Source organism: Jaculus jaculus, chromosome 18 (assembly GCF_020740685.1).
Source record: "Jaculus jaculus isolate mJacJac1 chromosome 18, mJacJac1.mat.Y.cur, whole genome shotgun sequence".
In the NCBI taxonomy this organism is placed as follows: Eukaryota; Metazoa; Chordata; class Mammalia; order Rodentia; family Dipodidae; genus Jaculus; species Jaculus jaculus.
Genome location: NC_059119.1, coordinates 34,939,144 through 34,960,764, shown reverse-complemented (window position 1 = coordinate 34,960,764; position 21,621 = coordinate 34,939,144).

Genomic DNA, 21,621 nt, shown 5'->3' with positions numbered 1-21,621 from the left:
ATTCCCTCTCTGGGTTCTGAGGGTCAAAGCTGGGCTTTGCTCACCAATCGCTCTACTAGCGGGCTATACTCCCAGAACCTAGGAGCAGGCCTCCGTGAAGGGACTATGGAATTGAACTGATTTCCGGGGAAGAGAGGTCTAGATTGCTGCCAGTCATATTGGCTTCATCTTCCTTGCTAACTTCCTGAGTAGGAAAGGGCACTGAGCCCAGGGGAATGCAGTTAGGCATGGGGCAAGTGAAGGGACTGAAGAAGGGGCTGGGTTGGCTGCGATGTAAAGGAGGTCCTGCAGAGAAAATGTCTTTGTGGGTATTAAGTCTCTGCATAAGTAGATGTGATGGCACACACCTTTAGTCCCAGCACTTTGTTTGTTTTAACACTTATTTGTTTATTTATTATTATGATGATTGTTTTGTTTTTTGAGGTAGAATTTCATGCTACCTCAGGCTGACCTGGAATTCACTATGTAGTCTCAGGATGGCCTCGAACTCACGGCGATCCACCTACATCTGTCTCCCAAGTGCTGGGATTAAAAGAGTGCGCCACCATGCCCGGCTCTTATTTATTTATTTAAGAGAGAGAAAAGAAAGAGAATGGGCGCGCCAGGGCCTCCAACTGCTGCAAACGAACTCCAGATGCATGCGCCCACCTCGTGCATCTGGCTTGTGTGGGTTCTGGGGAACTGAACCAGGGTTCTTTGGCTTTGCAGGCGAACACCTTAACTGCTAAACCGTCTCTCCAGCCCTAGACCCAGCACTGTAGATCCCAACTAAGGTAGAAGGATTACAATGAGTTCAAGGCCAGCCTGGGCTACAGTGAGACCCTACCTCAGGGGAAAAAAAAGAAAGACCAAAGAAGTTTGAGACTACAGAATGAGTTGTTTTAGGTCAGCCTGGGCTAGAGTGAGACCCTTACCTTGAAAACCCAAAAAATAAAATAAATGAATAAATAAAGTGGTACAGCAACTGAGGAAGGTGTGGTTGTTGACTCTGGCCTCGACATGCATGTGCCTCTGCACACACAAACATGCCCATATGCATATGAACACTTATACATGTACATGCATGTTACACACACACGTAGGCAAATAGATATTAGGTTATTATAACAACATAATTTCATGTTGATGAGTAAATGCATATTGTTTTGGTTTGGACAAATGTTTACTATGTTCAATAATCCAGCTCACCTGTCTAGTTTTTTTAAATTTAATTAATTATTTATTTATTTGAGAATGACAGAGAAAGAAGCAGATATAGATAGAGAATGAGCGCGCCACGGCCTCCAGCCACTGCTAACGAACTCTAGAACTCCAGATGCGTGCACTCCCTTGTGCATCTGGCTAACGTGGGTCGTGTGGAGTCGAGCCTCAAACCGGAGTTCTTAGGCTTCACAGGCAAGTGCTTAACCACTAAGCCATCTCTCCAGCCCTCATCTGTCTAGTTTTTAGGTGATTATAGGTTCACGTGCGGTGGAAACAACACCATGCTCCTGTGTGCATTTTGCCCTATTTTCTCCTAATCAGTGACTTCTTTCTCATATAGCTCATCTGCCATGATCACGTCCTGATATCTGCTGGTTGAAACACGATGTTTCCTACGGGCCTTGTGTTGGCTTTGTGACACTTTCTTCCCCTTTTGGCTCACCATTGTCATATCCACTAATCACCTCAGAATTTAACGATAACAGTGCTAATTTTAAATAGCACAACTTCAATATGGCTATGTTGACTGTTCCAGAGCCTTTTAGTGGCAATCTTGCCTTAACATTTGGCGAGAATAATTAAATATTAAATACAGGGCCCAGAGTATAAATAAACCGAATATGGGGTCATCATACAAACTTCTATAAGATTTATTTGGCCCTAAGCTCAGTAATCAGTCAAGATTGAACTCTCTTGTTTAAATTAGACTGTTGGTCCCTCTGGCCCCATATCTCTTTCTTTTTTTTTTTTTTTTTTTTTTGAGGTAGGGTTTCACTGTAGCCCAGGCTGACCTGGAATTCATTATGTATTCTCAGAGTGGCCTCTGCCTCTGCTGGGATTAAAGGTGAGTGCTACCATGCCCGGCTTAGCCCTATATCTTTTGTGTCCTTTCCCAGGCCAGCACCTGATAAGCTTCTGTGGAAAACAGCTTTGTCCTCTGGGCAATCAGCCATGATTTTCTTCTTTTTTAAAATATCTTTATTTGAGAGACAGAGATACAGAAATAGGCAGGTAGAGATAGAGAGAGAATGGGCACACCAGGGTGCCCAGCCACTGCAAATGAACTCCAGATGCATGTGCCCCGTTGTGCATCTGACTCACATGGGTCCTGGGGAGTTGTGCTTAGGTCCTTTGGCTTTGCAGACAAGCGCCTTAGCCGCTAAGTCATTTCTCCAACCCCTTCTTCTTCTTTTTTTTTTTTTTTTTGGTTTTTCGAGGTGGAGTCTCAATCTAGCCCAGGCTGACCTGGAATTCACTATGGAGTCTCAGGGTGGCCTTGAACTCATGGCGATCCTCCTACCTCTGCCTCCCAAGTGCTGGGATTAAAGGCGTGTGTCACCACACCAAGCCCTTCTTTTTTTTTTTTTAAGGATCTTGGTTGTTTCCACAGCTTCTTTATTTTTCTTTTCTTTTCTTTTCTTTTCTTTTCTTTTTCTTTTTTCTTTTTTTTTTTGCTTATTTTTATTTATTTATTTGAGAGCAACAGACAGAGAAAGAGGCAGACAGAGAGAGAGAATGGGCACGCCAGGGCCTCCAGTCATTGCAAACGAATTCCAGATACGTGCGCCCCCTTGTGCATCTGGCTAACATGGGTCCTGGGGAATCAAGCCTCGAATCCAGGTCCTTAGGCTTCACCATCAAGCACTTAACTGCTAAGCCATCTCTCCAGCCCTCAGCCATGTTCTCATTCTAACTAACTTCCAGGAACTCCTTTCCCTTCCAAAACAGCCTTGTGGGAGTTTTCTTTTGTTGCATGTTCTCTGCTTCCTGAGCCCACTTTGTCTTCATCCTTGAAGTTCTGTATTTCTCTGAAAGCCAGCCTTAGATGGCTCTCAAGACCCCTGTTTGCTCTTCTCTGTCTTCAAGCACTAACTTCTGGAGGGGCCAGCCAGCCCACTGGCTCTCCTTGCTTCCTGAACGGGTCTCCTGGCCTCCTCACCTTGGGTCTCATGCCTCTCGCTCTTCTTCTGGTGTTGGTGGTCTTAGTAATTCTGACCTGGGATTTTTTTTTTTCTTTCCCATTAGTGAGTGAGTTAGTTTCTTTCATATAAAAAAGCACCTGAAGCCGAATGTGATGGTACATACCTTTAATCCCAGCACTTAGGAGGGAGAGAGTTCAAGGCCATCCTGGAAACTACACAGTTTTAGATTAGCCTGGGCTAGAGTGAACCCTGCTGCAAGAAAGAAAGAAGAAAGAAAGAAGGAAATAAAGAAGTAAAGGAATAAAGAAAGAAGAGAGAAAGGAATAAATAAAGAAAGAAGAAGAAAGAAAGAAAGAAGAAAAGGAAGAAAGAAAGGAAGAAAACTATTTGAAGTTATCAATGTACCTGAGAAAAGGTTTAGTTTGGCTCACAGTTTAGAGATTTTAGTCTATGATAGTGCAGTGGTTTGATTCAGGTGTCCTCCCACTAATTTAGGGGTTCTGAATGCTAGGTCCCCAGCTGATGGAAATTTGGGAATTAATGCCTTCTGCAGTAGTGTATTGTGTGTGTGTGTGTGGGGGAGCTTATGGGTGTTATAGCCAGTTTCCTCTCGCCAGTGTTTGGCACACTCTCCTGTTCCTGTTGTCCACCTTTATGTTGGCCAGGGGGTGATGTCCACCCTCTGCTCATGCCCTCGTTTTCCCCTGCCATCATGGAGCTTCCCCTTGAGCCTGTAAGCCAAATAAACCTCTTTTTCTTTTTTTCCCACAAGCTGCTCTAGGTTGGGTGATTTCTACCCACACTGTGAATCTGACTGCAGCAGTTAGTTTGGCCCCTGTTGCTTCGCGTCTGTGGCAAGGAAGCACGTCATGACAGCAACCTCGGGTGGCTGGGCACAGTGCACATGCCTGCGATCCCAGCACTTGGAAGGTGGAGGCAGGAAGATCAAGAGTTCAAGGCCAGCCTAAGCCACACAGGGAGCTCAAGGCCAGCCTGAAATACATGAGATCCTGTCTCAAAACACAGAAAAAGAGCAAGTACATGGTCCCATTGCCCCTTCCAATGACACACTCCTAGCGATCGGAAGCCATTTTAGTAGCCCTCGCCTCTCAAGGTCCACCACTGGACTTCCGGTGAGTAGTCAAGATCAAGTAACCACTCACTCATGTCCTCTTCCTAGTTGTTCTCATTCCTTCGACCCGGCTTACTGATGGCAAGAACTCTGTGAAGTGCCTTTACCAAAAAAGTCTCTTTTGAGGGCTGGAGAGATGGCTTAGCGGTTAAGCGCTTGCCTGTGAAGCCTAAGGACCCTGGTTCGAGGCTCGATTCTCCAGGACCCATGTTAGCCAGATGCACATGGGGGCGCATGTGTCTGGAGTTCGTCTGCAGTGGCGGGAGGCCCTGGCACGCCCATTCTCTCTCTGTCTCTATCTGCCTCTTTCTCTGTTGCTCTCAAATAAATAAAAGTGAACAAAAAAAATTTTTTTTAAAGTCTCTTTTGGGGCTACAGAATTGGCTCAGTGGTTAAGGCATTTGCTTGCAAAGCCTAATGACCCTAGTTTGATTCCCCAGCACCCACGTAAAGCCAGATGCACAGGGTGGTGCATGCATCTGTAGTTTGCGGTGTCTAGAGGTCTCTCTCTCTCTCTCTCCCCCGTGTATAGTGGTGCACGCCTTTAATCCCAGCACTCAGAGGGCAGCAGTAGGAGGATAGCTGTGAGTCTGAGGCCACCCTGAGACTACATAGTGAATTCCGGGTCAACCTGGGCTAGAGCTACACCCTACCTCAAAAAAAAAACGTCATTTTTGTTTCTTTATTTGTGACAGGGTGTCACTGTGTAACCCAGGCTGGTCTTGATGGACAGAAGGACACACCTATAGTTTCAGCTCCTGGGAGGCTATGGCAGAAGGACCCCTTGAGCCCATGAGTTCAAAGTCAGCCTGGGCAACAGAACAAGACCCTATCTATAAATGAATGGATGAATAAATAAATAAATACATAAATCCTTTGGAGAAAAAGAGCTGACTTGGAATTCACTATGTAGTCCAGGGTGGCCTTGAACTCACAGTAATCCTCTTACCTCTGCTTCCAGAGTCCTGGGATTTAAAGGCGTGTGGCACCATGCCTAGCTAGGTGTTTTACTGTTTTTGTTTTGTGGCACGGTCTCACTTTAGTCCAGGCTAACCTGGAACTCACTCTGTGGCTCAGGCTGGCATTGAACTCAGGGTGATCTTCCTACCTGTCTCCCTGGTGTATGCCTCCTGAGTGCTGGGATCAAAGGCATGTGCCTCCACACCTGGCGCAATAATTACTTTTATTTATTTATTTATAGGAGAGAAAGAGAGTAAGAAAATGGGCACTCCAGGGCCTCCAGCCACTGCAAACGAACTCCAGATGCGGGCGCCCCCTTATGCATCTGGCTTACGTGGGTCCTGGAGAGTCGAACCTGGGTCCTTTGGCTCTCAGGGACTTTTTTTTTTTTTTTTTTTGTCTCACCCTTTTTCCCCCTAGCAATTTTGACAAGGCTTCGGTGGAATCTGCGGCCTGCAGAGGGCGCAGAAGGTCAGAGAGCGATGCTGCTCTTTCATTTTCCCTCTCCCGAGCCAAGCTAAATTCCAGAAAGCCGCATACAGTGGGGATTTTTGTTTTCTTTCTCCCATTCCCCAGTCGGGGTGGCGGCCGGGCTCAAAGAGCAGTCTGTTCTGCGGGGAAGACGGCGTCTGCCTCCCTCCCAGGGCGGCCCCGATCAAATCCCACAGCAGCCGGTCCTCGACCCCGACCCCGGGGGGCTCGGAAACCTGAGTGCCCGGCCGCCGCCTCTCATCAGCCGGCGGCATCGCCGCGGGGAAGCCGAGCGCCGCCCTGCCGCGGGGGCGCCGCCGCGATTCGGTGTCCGGTGGCACGGCTGGGCGCCCTCCCGGGCCCCCCAGCCTGGACCTCGGAACCTACACAAAGAAGGCTTTTATTTTTATTTTTTATTTTTATTTTTTTGGTTTTTCGAGGTAGGGTCTCACTCTAGTCCAGGCTGACCTGGAATTCACTATGGAGTCTCAGGGTGGCCTCGAACTCACAGTGACCCTCCTACCTCTGCCTCCCGAGTGCAAAGAAGGTTTTTAGGAAGGCTTTCCTGGGGTGGGGGGCGGGGGATGTGGCACTGGTGCTGTTCGGTGGCATTCTGAACGCGCCCAGGGTTTAGGATGCTCTTCCCAGCAAAGCCAGGTGGCAGGTTCACGCGGCAGCACTGGGAGAGGCCATTCGCCCAGGGCGGCTGCACCGTTCCTGGTCATGCGAGGGGGTTCAGTTGTGCAATCGTGTTTGGGGCTTTGAATTGTGTGTGTGTGTGTGTGTGTGTGTGTGTGTGTGAGAGAGAGAGAGAGAGAGAGAGAGAGAGAGAGAGAGAGAGACAGACAGACAGACAGACAGAAGATAAATGTACCTGTTCTTCGTTTTGTTTTTTTTTCTCCTTTTTCTTTTACCCCCAACTGTTGGAGCTTGAACCCAGAGCCTTTTACATGTTAAGCAACTGTTCTGACACTGAGTCTGTCCCATTTATGCTTTTCTTAACGGAAGGCCACCTTAAATAACCGGGAGACCGGACTGTAGAGCAGACAGGGCCATGTATGAATGGAGAGTACAGCATAGTTTTCATTATTGAGTGTCCCTCGAGTGATTTCTGGACTGGATGTGACAGAAGCGTAGGAACGTAGAAAACCAGGTCTGGTGGCTCATGCTTATAATACCAACACTTGGAAGGCGGAAGCAAGGGCGGGGGGGGGGGGTCAATGAGAATGGGAGGCCAGCCTGGGCTAAGAATGAGACTGTCTCCCCTGCCCACCCCCCAAAAAAAAGGTGTGATCGGGTCTGGAGGTATACAGTGGTACAGTACTAACCTAGCATGTGTGAGGCTCTGAAATATATAACCCAACACTAAAAAAAAAAAAAAAAGAAAAGAAAATTATGTGGTTACTGACAAGCCTCTTAGAGGTTAGAGTAACTGTGAAGTTAGGAGAGGGAGCTGGATATGAGCTCCTTTCTCCAGGATGAAAAAGTAGAGGTAGGGAATGTCCAGAGGCCCAGAGACTAAAAGAGCAGTCTGAAAATGGGAACACGGGACAGCTACAGAAGGTGATAGCAAAAGGCTGAGACATGGTCTGTGCAACTCCCTAAGAGGACCGAGCCTGTAAAATGTGTCCTGGGGGCAAGGGCGGGAGGGGAGGGGTAGGACAAGCAAGAGGTGTCAAGTCCTCACTGCGAAGTTTGGGCATGATGAAACACACGGTTTGTAGACATAAAATCCCAGTGATCACTTGCTCAGGGTTAGATACTCTGGAACGCCTCCCCATTATCTTCTGTAGTGCAGAATGTAGGGTGCACATAGCAGAGGATGGGTGCGCCAGGGACTCCTGCTTTGCAGCGAACTCCAGATGCACGCGCCACATTGTGCATCTGGCTTTATGTGGGTGCTGGGGAATGAAACCTGGGCCAGCAGCCTTTACAAGCAAGTGTCTTTGACTGACGAGTCATCTCTCTACCCCTTAAAATGTTTTAAAATTAGTTAATTTGTTCATGTCCGGGGGGGGGGGGGGAGAGTAGGGATGGGTACATCAGGGCCTCTTGCTTCTGCAAAAGAACTCCAGATGCATGTGGTTATGTGGGTACTGGGGATCTGAATCAGGGCCAGCAGGCTTTGCAAGCAAGTGCCTTTCATTGCCTAGTCATCTTTTTTTTTTTTTTCCCCCTTATGTGTTCTTTTTGTGAATGTATGTGCATGTGGAGGCCAGAGGTCCAAGTTGGTTATCTTCCTCAGTTTGCTGTCCAACTCATTTAATTAGACAAGGCCTCTCACTGAACCCACAGCTCACAGACTCAGCTGATCTAGCCAGCCAGCTTGCTCGGGAGATCCATCGATGTCTGTCTGTCAAACTGTGGGATTACAGGCGCACATCACCACACTCCACATCGACGCGGGTGCTGGGATCTCACCTCTGGCCCTCATGCTAATGTGACAACCACGTCACTGACAGCCATTGTCCCAGCCCTCAGACTTAATTGTTTGGTTTGATTGTTCAGTACCCACAAGAAGCCAAGATGCACAAGGTGGCATGTGTCTGGAGTTCATTTGCAGTGACTGGAAGGCTTGGCATGCTCTTTCTCTCTGTCTGCCTGTTTCTCATAAAAAATAAATAAAATATTTTAAGAAATGAAAAAGAAAAAAGCACAACAGATGCTACCTAAAAAAAAAAAAAATCAGGGCTGGAGAGATGGCTTAGCGGTTAAGCGCTTGCCTGTGAAGCCTAAGGACCCCGGTTCGAGGCTCAATTCCCCAGGACCCACGTTAGCTAGATGCACAAAGGGGTGCACGTGTCTGGAGTTCGTTTGCAGTGGCTGGAAGCCCTGGAGCGCCCATTCTTTCTCTTTTCTTTTTTTTTCTTTTGGTTTTTCGAGGTAGGGTCTCACTCTGGTCCAGGCTGACCTGGAATTAACTCTGTCATCTCAGGGTGGCCTTGAACTCATGGCAATCCTCCTACCTCTGCCTCCCGAGTGCTGGGATTAAAGGCGTGCGCCACCACACCCGGCTCCCATTCTTTCTCTATCTGCCTCTTTTTCTCTGTCTGTCGCTCTCAAATAAATAAATAAATAAATAAACAATCAGGGCTTGGGAGATTGCTCCGTGGTTAAAGATGCTTGCTTGCAAACAACGCCTGCCCGGATATTGGCTTAATGGTACAGAGATCCTCTGGCTTATCATCAGAATTTCTACTGCCCAGAGATACCCATGGGATGCATTCGACGAGCAGAGGAGCTTCTGAAGTGAAGAAGGAGTGAGGCAGATAGGGAAGGTCAAGTTGCCAAAGGCAGGGGAGGGGATTGGAAAAAGAACCAGCAGAACCAGAAGTGGGTCTGGTTCTGGTTCCATCACTTAGTGGCCGGCACGTGTCGGCCACAGCTGGCCGAGCTTGTCTTTTACTAGAGGGCGCCTCCCTACTGTCCCGGTGTGGTTGGAGAGGTAAGACAGCTGTGATGCACATGCAGGAATGTTCTGCCAACTCAAAGATGCTACCTTACAATGCAGGTGTCAGGCTTAAATAAGACGACGGAAGGGTGGCACAGGGTCGCCGTAGGTGCCTTTTTTCTTCTCGTTTTGTTTTTTGAGACAAAGTTTCGTGTAGCTAAAGCTGGCCTTGAACTGGTTATATAGCTGAGGGTGGCCTTGAACTTCTGATTCTCATGCTGCCACCTCCAGAATGCTAGGATTACAGACATGGTTTTTGCAGTCATAGGAACTAAACCCAGGGTTTTGTTTATGCTGGGAAAGTACTTTGCCCACTGAGCTACATCTCCAGCCTGCACTTAGTCTCCTTTAACTTTTTTTTTTTTTTTTTTTTTCGAGGTAGGGTCTCACTCTGGCCCAGGCTTACCTGGAATTCACTATGTAGTCTCAGGGTGGCCTCGAACTCACGACGATCCTCCTACCTCTGCCTCCCGAGTGCTGGGATTAAAGGCGTGCGCCACCACGCTTGGCTCTTTTAACATTTTTGTCTGCTAGAATAAGAATTGTTTTGCATACAGTAGTTCTGTCGCCCTACCTACAGGCCATTGGGACCTTTCCCTTGATTTTTTTTTTTTTTTTTGTAGGGTTTTGCTCTAGCCTAGGCTTCCCTGGAATTCACTACGTAGTTTCAGGGTGGCCTCAAACTCATGGGGATCCTCCTACTTCTGCCTTCCAAGTGCTGTGATTAAAGGTGTGTGCCACCATGCCTGACCTGGTCCCTGTCTTAAAAATTTATCTTTTTAAAATTTTTGTTTATTTTTATTTATTTCTTTGAGAGCAACAGACAGAGAGAGAAAGAGGGAGGGAGAGAGAGAGAGAGACACAGAGAGAGAGAGAGAATGGGCACGCCAGGGCTTCCAGCCACTGCAAACAAACTCCAGACATGTGCGCCCCTTTGCGCATCTGGCTAGCGTGGGTCCTGGGGAATAGAGCCTCAAACCAGGGTCCTTAGGCTTCATAGGCAATCGCTTAAATGCTAAGCTATCACTCCAGCCCTTAGAAAAAAAATTTTTAAGAGAGAGAAGAGAGAGAGAGAGCAAGCGAATGCGTGTACACGAGAGAAAGAATTGGCACACCAGGGCTTAAGAGCCACTGCAATTGAACGCCAGATGTCTGGGCTACCTTGTGTGCAGTGTGCGACCTTGCATGCTTCTGTCACTTGGGACCTGGAGAGTACAACATGAGTCCTTAGGCTTCACAGGCAAGTGCCTGAACGGCTAAGCCATCTCTCCAGCCTCCTGCCTTTCTTGAGTTTCACTGTGCAGCCCAAGCTATCTTGAACTCACCATGTAAACCAGGCTGGTGATCTACTGGTTCAGCCACCTGAGTGCTGGGGATACAGGCACGACCCACATGTCCGGTACACTTTGTTCTCTCCCACCGACCTCCCTCATCACCTCATCCTCACCCAGTACTGGCTCTCTTCCCTTCCCCAGATAGTTTTTCTTTCTGTTTTTATGTCACATGCAATCTATCACCCTCTTCGAAGCTTCCCACTATCCTTCTCTTAAGAGCTCTTCTTTTTTTGGGGCGGGGTTGTGGGGCTCGAACCCTAGGCAGTTGCATGTTATACAATGCTTTACCACTGTGCTACATCCTTCAGCCCCCCTCCTCCCTTCTAAATTCTTTGTTAACTTTGGCCCGTCTTTAAAAGCTTGCATTGACCTCCCTCACAAAGCCTCGGTAACTGGAGAAGAACCTTTGTGGTCTGACCTGCCCTGACTCTGAGCGCCCTGCTAATCCAAAGACCAGAGCCTTTCCCAACAGCATTAAAGGTAATAGGATGGAAATTATTTTCTCTTTCAGGTACACCCTCTGCATGGTGACTCTGGGTCATTCTAGGCTGAATGGGAGATTGAAAGGTTACTGAAGCCATCAGCAGAACTAGTGTGTCTCCAGTTCAACTGACATGATAATGAAAAGATATCCCAAACAACATATTACACTTCCTAAATGGGTCAGCATGAAGACATTAATCCATATACTTAGCCCTGGAGCTCAGTTGATCAGGAAAGAAACTTGAGTAGCAAAGCCCATGCCCTCCCCTGTTGAACTATCTTAAAAGCCAGAAAATAATAAAATAAAATAAAATAAAATAAAATAAAATAAAATAAAATAAAATAAAATAAAATAGAGCCATGTTTAAAGGTGGTACTGTGAGTTCAGGGTCATGAGTTTCAGGTCAGTCTGGGCTAGGATGAGACCCTACCTGTAATGAACCCCCCCTCAAAAAAGAAAGAAAGAAAGAAAGAAAGAAAGAAAGAAAGAAAGAAAGAAAGAAAGGAAAGAAAGCCAGGAGTGGTGGCACACACCTTTAATCCCAGCACTCAGGAGGCAGAGGTAGGAGGATTGTTGTGAGTTCAAGGCCACCCTGAGACTACATAGTGAATTCCAGGTCAGCCTGGACTAGAGTGAGACCCTACTTCAAAAATAAAAAAGAAACCTACGTAGGGACTGGAATATAGACCAGTGGTACAGAGCTTGCCTCATGCATAACATCTGGGTTTAATCCCCAGCACTGCAAAAGAACAGCTAAAAAGGGAACTAGAGCAAGCAGGGTCTGGTTGTGAGGATGTCACTGTCACGGAGGCAACTGCACCAGAAAAGAAGGCAGACCAGAGTTTCCGGTCCTCCTTTACCTCCACACCATCGTCAGCAGGCAAATCTTAAGAATGGGAACATACACAAAAACACAAAGTCTTTAGTCTCAGCACTCTGGAGGTTGAGGTAGGATTACTGTGAGTCTGAGGCCAACCCAGGCTTACAGAGTGAGATGGAATGAGTTCCAGGTCAGCCTGGGTTAGAGTGGAACCTGGGAAATGCTGGGAAGATGGCCCGGTGGTTAAAGGAGCTTGCTTCTCGCTTGCAAAGCCTTCTAGCCCAGGTTCAACACCCAAGCCACCCATGTAAATCAGACATAAAGTGGTGCAAGCAGGTGACATTCATTTGCGGCAGCAAGAGGTCCTGTTGGACACCTCCGCCCCTACTTCATGCAAATAAATAAATAAATATTAACAGATACACAGAGAGCTCGGGGCTGGTGTGCTCAGGGGCAGAGCTCATGCTTTGCACGCGCAAGACCTGAACTCAGTCTTCCACACCGAAACAGAGCAGAAGTGAGAAGAGCTCCAAGTTGAGGTGGTCTCTTTTCTCCTCTGAAGCCTCTTGCAACTCATAGCTTGGACCAGAGACTTGAACTTTAAAGTGTTCAATACTTTTTTTCTGTGGAATATCTTCTCTCCTCAATGTGACAGCGTGCTGTCTATTTTATGCCTCTTTCAGTTCCTACCTAACAGGTACTTTGATCACGTGGTTGCATGAAGTAATTGCACAGGTTCAGGAGGGCAGGGTTTGAGGAGAGAAATATGATGGGGAACAGGCTGCAAGTGATTCCCATGCCAAAGTGTTGCAAGTGATTTAGCCTAACACTCATTTGTGCAGCTAGCAATGAAAGGGAGACTTGTTCTTTTTAAAATATTTTTAAAAAGATTTTTATTTATTAGAGACAGAGAGAGGGAGATAGCGAGAGAATGGGTGCACCAGGGCCTCTAGCCACTGCAAACAAACTCCAGATGCATGAGCCACCATGTGCATCTGGCTTACATGAGACCTGGAGAATCAAACCTTGGTCCTTAGGCTTCACAGGCATGTGCCTTAACTGCTAAGCGATCTCTCCAGCCCCTTTAAAATATTTTTATTTACTGACGTTTTGATTATTTATTTTTGAGAGAGAAGGGAGAGAAAGGAAGAGAGAGAGAGGGAGAGAGAATGTGCACCAGGGCCTCCAGCTGCTGCAAATGAACTCCAGATGTGTGTGACACTTGCATCATTGTGTGTCTGGCTATGTGGGACCTGGAGATTTGAACAGAAGTTCTTAGGCTTTGCAGGCAAGTGTCTTAACTGCTAAACCATCGCCCTAGTTCTTATTAACAATTGAAAAATTTATTTATTTATTTGAGAGAAAGAGGCAGATAGAGAAAGAATGGGCGTGTTAGGGCCTCTAGCCACTGAAAATGATTTCCAGACATATGTGCATCTGGCTTATGTGGGTACTGGAGAATCAAACCTGGGTCCTTAGGATTCACAAGCAAACGTCTTAACTGCTAAGCCATTTCTCCAGCCCTATTGACAGTTTTTTTGTTTTGTTTTGTTTTTTGTTTTTTCGAGGTAGGGTCTCACTCTAGCCCAGGCTGACCTGGATTTCACTATGTAGTCTCAGGGTGGCCTTGAATTTACGGCAATCCACCTACCTGTGCCTCCTAAGTGCTGGGATTAAAGGCGTGTGCCACCATGCCTGGCTATTGACAGTTTTTATACATGTGTATTTTTATTTTTATTTATTTATTTTTTTTTGTGGGGTAGGGTCTCACTCTGGTCCAGTCTGACCTGGAATTCACTATGTAGTCTCAGGGTGGCCTCGAACTTTCAGCGATCCTCCTACCTCTGCCTCCCAATGCTGGGATTGAAGGCGTGCGCCACCACGCCCGGCTCCACATGTGTATGCTTTTTTTTTTTTTTTTTTTAACCATAATCACTTCATGTTACTTTCTCTTTCTCCCTCCACTGAACCCCAGCTAGTCCCTTTTCCACTTTGATGTCGTGTGTGTGTGTATGCGTGCGCACGCATGTGCACATGTATGTGTCTGTATGCATGCACATATGCATGTGCAAGAGCATGTGCTTCGCTGAGTTTAATTAAGGTTGCCTGCAGAGGGTTGCACATTAGAGTGCCTGCAATTTACCAGTGGCTACACCACTGAAGAAAACACCTTTCCAAGGTGGGCGTGGTGGCGCATGCCTTTAATCCCAGCACTCGGGAAGCAGAAGCCGGAGGATCACCATGAGTTCAAGGCCACTCTGAGACTACAGAGTAATTCCAGGTTAGCCTGAGCTAGAGTGAGACCCTACCTCAAAAAGAAAGAAAGAAAGAAAGAAAGAAAGAAAGAAAGAAAGAAAGAAAGAAAGAAAGAAAACGCCTTCCCTACCCCCAGAAACCCAAGAGGCTTTTTTGTAACATGGGTGTGTGCATATGTGTACAGGTACAGCTATAGACAGGTGTGTATACACACGTGTGCACATGTAAGTGGAGTCCAGAGGATAACCTTAGGTGCCATTCTCAAGAACAGGAGCTGGAGAGATGGCTTAGAGGTTAAGGCATTTGTCTTTAAAGCCAAAGGATCCCGGTTCAACTCTCCAGGACCCATGTCAGCCAGATGCACAAGGGGGCAGCATGTGTCTGGAGTTTGTTTCCAGTGACTGGAGGCCCTGGTGCGCCCATTCTCTCTCTCCCTCTCTCTCTCAAAAACAAAACAAAACACTGTCTACTTTTTTAAAAATTAATTTATTTTTTATAGACAACTTCCATGATTCTGAACACTATCCCATGGTAAGTCACCCCCCTCACTTTCCCCTTTGAAACTCCACTCTCACCTGGAGTGGTGGCGCACGCCTTTAATCCCAGCACTTGGGAGGCAGAGGTAGGAGGATCGCAGTGAGTTCAAGGCCACACTGAGACTCCATACTGAATTCCAGGTCAGCATGGGCTAGAGTGAGACCCTACCTCAAAAAAAAAAAAAAAAGAAAAGAAAGAAAGAAACTCCACTCTCCATTATATCTCCTCTCCCTCTCGATCAGTCTCTTTTATTTTGATGTCATGATCTTTTCCTCCTACTATGATGGTCTTGTGTAGGTAGTGTCAGGCACGGTGAGGTCATGGATAGCCAGGTCATTTTGTGTCTGGAGGAGCACATTATAAGGAGCCCTACCCTTCGTTTGGCTCTTACATTCTTCTGCAATGGACCCTGAGCCTTGGAAGGTGTGATAGAGATATTGCACTGCTGAGCACTCCTGTCACTTCTTCCCAACACCATGATGGCTTCTGAGTCATCCCAAGGTCACTGCCATCTGAAAAGAGAAGGTTCTCTACCAAAAGTGAGATTAGCATTAATATATGGGTATAAACATTAAGAGGAGTGCTTATTGGGCAGTTTGATGAGCACAATGTATACATTTAGCCATACAGCAGCAGACGTTCCACCCCTAGGACTCATGACTAACCCTGTTGCAGGTTTTCAGTATCAGAGATGTATTTCCTCCTGTGGAATGGGCCTGTAGTCAAATTAGAGGGCAGTTGGTTTCCCCCATAACAGACATACCACTATTGCACCCATGGGCTCATTTGGCCTGGCTGGCAAAATATACAGCTTGCAGTGTCCACCGTTGAGTATCTTGACTGGTGATTTCTCTCTTTCTCATTGAACTGCATGCAGTGTCGCTTTTCCCAGCTTTCCATCAGCTGGTCTATAGGAGAGGTTTTCAGCTCAGCTCCAGCTTGAGTTCTCAGTGACCTTGTAGCCCAAGTATGTGGAGTCTTTGGGTCTTACCATCTATTCCTGGTGGGAAACCAAGGGCTTTGGCAATGGCCTATAATGTTTTGGGGGCATCATGGTCCTCCCTGGCCAACAACTCACTGGAAGGTATCCCATCTCTGGCACTGAAAATTTTCTAGTGAAAATCTATCGCTCCTGAGTGTTCCATTGTCCAAAAGAGTAGGATTCCATATGATTTATTTATGTCCTTTTAGATTTTGATTAGCCCTCCCTCCACCTTTCCTTTACTCAATCTCTTCCCCTGACCTCACTGAGGCCTTTTCACCCTCATTAATCTGTTTTTCTACTTACATATATACAATACCATCCTATTAAGTGCCCCTCTGCCTTCCTTTCTAATCCCTTTATATCTCCTTTCTAGCTTACTGGCCTCTGCTACTGAGGTAGGGTCTTGCTGTAGCCCAGGCTGACTTGGTAGTCTCAGGGTGGTCTTGAACTCACAGAGATCCTCCTCCCTCTGCCTCCCAACTGCTGGGATTAAAGACATGTGCCCGGCACTGTCAGCTTTTATTTTTATTTTTTTGTTCATTTTTATTTATTTGAGAGTGACAGAAAGAGGCAGAGAGAGAGGAGAGAATGGGCACGCCAGGGCTTCCAGCCACTGCAAACGAACTCCAGACGCGTGCGCCCCCTTGTGCATCTGGCTAACGTGGGTCCTGGGGAACTGAGCCTCGAACCGGGGTCCTTAGGCTTCACAGGCAAGCACTTAACTGCTAAGCCATCTCTCCAGCCCACTGTCAGCTTTTTAAAGACAGGGTCTCTCATTGGTTTGGCGCTCACCAACTGGGCTAGACTAGCTGGCTGGTGAGCCCCCAAAATCTGCCTGTGTCCACCTTCAGTGCTGGGATTCCAGATATGTCATCACCCTCAGCATTTTATATGGGTTTTGGGGGTTGAACTCAGATGTCAATGCTTTGTGAAGCAAGCACTTTGACGACTTGAACGAGAGACTTTATAGGGGTTCTGGTAACTTCTCCTCAAACTCAGCCAAACTTTGAACATGTTACTATTCCAGTCTTAAACTAATGGGGAAAAAAAAAAGTATGAATTTCTAAAGTGCCCAAATCTGTAGCTTTGGAATATCACAGAGACATTTCCCAGGTGCTACTGTTATTTTGGATTCACCTGCTGAACCTCAGTGAAAATTCTGAGAGATGTCTGCTTGAAGCGCTACCCTCATCCTGTGACTGCTAAATTGTGCCCCATTGTGCTCCACGCTGGGAGTGCACTTTCCACTCGTGAAGACCGACCAGGAGGCTGAGGAAATAAGACCCACTCAAGGGCACGTCAGCGTGGCAGATGGTGCGATAAGGGACGGGTTCTGTGAAAGTTTCAAGGAGGAAGGAGCAGCTCAGGACTGGGCTGATCCAAGAAAGCTTTCTTGAGTCTGAGGGTCGAACTTGGTCAACATGAAAAGAAAATGTAGGCATGTAGTTTAGTGGTAAAACACTTGCCATGTGTGGTGGTTTAATTCAGGTGTCCCCCATAAACTTAGTTGTTCTGAATGCTAGGTTCCCAGCTGATGGAGATTTGGGAATTAATACCTCCTGGAGGGAGTGTATTGTTGGGGGCGGGCTTATGGGTTTTATAGCCAGTTTCCCCATGCCAGTGTTTGGCACACCCTCCTGTTGCTGTGGTCCACCTTATGTTGGCCAGGGGGTGATGTCCACCCTCTGCTCATGCCATCGTTTTCCCCTGCCATCGTGGAGCTTCCCCTCGAGCCTGTAAGCCAAAATAAATCTCTTTTTTCCCAGAAGCTGCTCTTGGTTGAGTGATTTCTACCAGCAATGCGAACCGGACTGCAGCAGTATGTATAAAGGGTCTGGGTTCTATGTGTAGAACCTTTAAAAAAAAAAAACAACAAGAAAGCTGGGGCTGGAGAGATGGATTAGCAGTTAAGCGCTTGCTTGTGAAGCCCAAGGTCCCCGGTTCGAGGCTTGACTCCCCAGGACACACGTAAGCCAGATGCACAAGGGGGCGCACGCATCTGGAGTTCGTTTGCAGTGGCTGGAGGCTCGGGTGCGCCCATTCTCTCTCTCTTCCCCTCTGTCTGTCGTTCTCAAATAAATAATTAAAAATAAATAAAATTAAAAAAAAAAACCAAGAAAGCTGTTGTTGTAGATGATGATAAAGATGCTGGCTGGTAGCACATGCCTGTAAATCCTAGCATCCTAGAGGCCAAGGCAGAAGGATGAGAACCAGCCTGGTCTATATAGCTAGATGCCTGTTTCAAAAAACAAAACAGAGAGAGATGGCTCAGCAGTTACAGGCGCTGGCTTGCAAAGTCTGACAGCCTGGCTGATTCCCCAGTACCCATGTAACGTCAGATGTGCAAAGTGGTGTATACATCTGGAATTCATTTGCTATGGCAAGGTGTTGGCATACCCAAACTCTGTCTGTCTCTCTCAATCTCTGTATCTCTCTCAAATAAATTTATATTTAAAAAAAAAACAGGGCTGGAGAGATGGCGTAGCGGTTAAGCGCTTGCCTGTGAAGCCTAAGGACCCCGGTTCGAGGCTCGGTTCCCCAGGTCCCACGTTAGCCAGATGCACAAGGGGGCGCACGCGTCTGGAGTTCGTTTGCAGAGGCTGGAGGCCCTGGCGCGCCCATTCTCTCTCTCTCCCTCTACCTGTCTTTCTCTCTGTGTCTGTCGCTCTCAAATAAATAAATAAAATTTAAAAAACAAAAAACAAAAAAAACATAAGCCAGGTAATGTGGCACATGGCTATAATTCCAACACTTGGGAAATGGAGGTAGGAATACTTGATTTGAGTGGGATAAAACACAGCAACAGAGTGAGCTGTCAGAGAGCAGTCAGCAGGTAATGTGCAATTCTCAACTCTGGTGGAGAAAAAGATAAGAAGACTTCTCTCTCTCTCTCCCCCCTCCCCTGTCAAATAAATAAATAAATAAATAAATAAATAAATAATAAATAAAGGGGCTGGAGGGATGGCTTAGTGGTTAAGGCATCTGCCTGCAAAGCCCAAGGACCCAGGTTCGATTCCCCAGGACCCACGTTAGCCAGATGCACTAGGGGGCGCACGCATCTGGTTTTCGTTTGCAGTGGCTGCAGGCCCTGGTGTGCCCATTCTCTCTCTCTCTCCCCCCACCGTCAAATAAATAAATAAATAAAAATAAAATATTTTTTAAAAAGAAGACAAGGAAGAGGGCTGGGCACGGTGGCACACCCCTGTAATCTCAGCTTTGGAGGTGGAAGCAGGAGGAGCAGGAGTTCAAGGTTAGTCTCAGCTACAAAGCAAGTTTGAGCCCAGACTGGGCTACATAAGACCCTGCTCCAAACAAACAAAACTATTCATACCACCACCACCAACAATAACAGCAGCAAACCCTCAGAAATGCCTTAGGAAAATAAAATTGGGAGGGGTCAGTGAATAAACTCATTTAAGCTGAGCAGTTTCCATGTGGTCACATAAAGATGGAAAGTGCTCAGTGGTAAAGGTGCTTGTCTGCAAAACCTAAGGACCAGAGTTTGATTTCCCAGTACCCACACAATGTCAGATGTTCAAGGCAGTGCATAGGTCTGGAGTTTGCAGTCCATTCTGTCAGTCTATCTGCCTCTTCCTCTCTCTCTTAAATAAATAAATAAATAAATATTTTTTAAATTTATTTTTTATTTTATTTTTTTTTTCTGAAGTAAGGTTTCACTCTAGTCCAGGCTGACCTGGAATTCACGATGTAGTCACAGGGTGGCCTCGAACTCACAGTGATCCTCCTACCTCTGCCTCCTAAGTGCTGGGATTAAAGGCATACCACACCTGGCATTAAATAAATAAAAATATCTTTGAAAAGCTGGAAAGAGGGCTGGAGGGATGGCTTAGCGGTTAAGGTGTTTGCCTATAAAGCCAAAGGACCCAGGTTCCATTCCCCATGTCCCATGTAAGCCAGCTGCACAAGGGGGCACACACATCTGGAGTTCATTTGCAGTGGCTGGAGGCCCTGGCGCACCCATTCTTTCTCTCTCTCTCCCTCTTTCTGTCAAATAAATAAATAAATAAATAAAAATAAAATACTGAAAAAAGAAAAGAAAATTTATTTTAAAAAGATGGAAAGAGCTTTGGAAGTCCTTGAATCCCAGATAGAGTTTTGCATTCTAATCACTAAGCACTGAGAAACCACTAAATTTTTTTTTTTTTTTTTTTTTGCAAGTAGGGAGAGAGAGAACAGGGACAGACAGAAAGAATGGGTGTAACATGGCCTCTAGCCCTGAAAACAAACTCCAGACACATGGGCCACTTTGTGCACCTGGCTTTATGTGGGTACTGGGGAATAGAACCTGGGTCCTTTGGCTTTGGAGGCAAGCATCTTAACCACTAAGCCATCTCTCCAGCCAACCACAAAGTCTTTTGCACAAGTATGTGATACATAAGAGAATTTTATAAAGACCATGTGGTGATGGAGGAGGTGATGCCTGGAATAGGGTGCGGGAGCTTGGGCCTATGGGGCTAGGTGGGAAAGTTGAATTGGTCCCAAACGGTATTGTACTCTGAACTTTCTGCTAAGGTGGCAGCACAGGAGGAAAATGTGACACTGGACTCTGTGAACCTCACTCTTAGAAATTTGCACGATTTAAAAATGTCCAGGGAAGCAGGGCGTGGTGGCGCACGCCTTTAATCCCAGCACTTGGGAGGCAGAGGTAGGAGGATCGCTGAGTTCGAGGTCACCCTGCGACTTCATAGTGAATTCCAGGTCAGCCTGGGCTAGAGTGAGACCCTATCTCGAAAAATTGAAAAAAAAAAAATGTCCAGGGGCAAATTTGCCCTTCTCCTCCTCCGAATCCTTCGAATCCTTCGCCTACCTTGAACTTGTTCTTTTTGTTTGTTTGTTTGATTTTTTTGAGATAGGATCTCGCTCTAGCCCAAGCTGACCTAGAATTCACTATGTAGTCTCAGGGAGGCCTTGAACTCACGACGATCCTTTTACATCTGTCTCCCAAGTGCTGTGATTAAAGACATGTGCCACCATGCCTGGTTTTCTTTTTAACTTTTTAATGTTTTATTTATTTCAGACAGGAGAGAGAGAGAAAGGGAGAGAGAGGAGGAGAGGGAGAGAATGGGCATGCCAGGACCTCCAGCCACTGCAAATGAGCTCCAGATGCATGTGCCACCTTGTGCATCTGGCTTATGTGGGTACTGGGGAATTGAATCTGGGTCCTTAACTGCTAAACCATCTCTCCAGCCTGACCTTGAACTAACTCTCTCTCTCTTTCTCTTTTTCTCTTTTGGTTTTTCGAGGTAGGGTCTCACTCAGAGCTCAGGCTGACCTTAAATTCATTATGTAATCTTAGGGTGGGCTCGAACTCACAGCGATCCTCCTCCCTCTGCCTCCCAAGTGCTGGGATTAAAGGCGTGTGCCACCACATCTGGCTTTGAACTCTTTTTTAAAATTTATTTTTATTTAAAAAGATATTTTAAGCTGGGTGTGGTGGACCTGTGAGGCAGAGGGAGGAGGATCGCTGTGAGTTCAAGTTCGAGCCCACCCTAAGATTTCATAATGAATTTAAGGTCAGCCTGGGCTCTGAGTGAGACCCTACCTCGAAAAACCAAAAATAAGAAAAAAAAAAAAAACCCTTTTATTTATTTTAGAGAGAGAAAGAAGCAGAGGAAGACAGAGAAAGAATGGGCGGGCAGAGTCTCCAGCCACTGCAAATGAACCTGAGACACATGTCCTACATGTGCAGCTGGCTTTTGTGGGTCCTGGGGAATCGAACCTAGGTCCTTTGATTGAACTCTTTTTTTTTTCCATTTAAAATTTTTTTTTATTTTTAGAGAGAGCAAGAGTGAGAGACAGAGACAGAGATGGAGAGATGAGAGAGAAAGAGAATTGGGCCTCAGGCGCTGCAGTCGTGCTCCAGACACTTGCGCTGCCTAGTGGGCATGTGTAGCCTCGTGCTTGCCTCACCTTTGTGAAGCTGGCTTACGGGGGTCCTGGGGAATCGAACCTGGGTCCTTTGGCATTGAAGGCAAGCCCCTTAACCCCTAAGCCATTCCTCCAGCTCCTGAGCTCTTCATCGTCCTACTTCTACCTCCCAGGAGC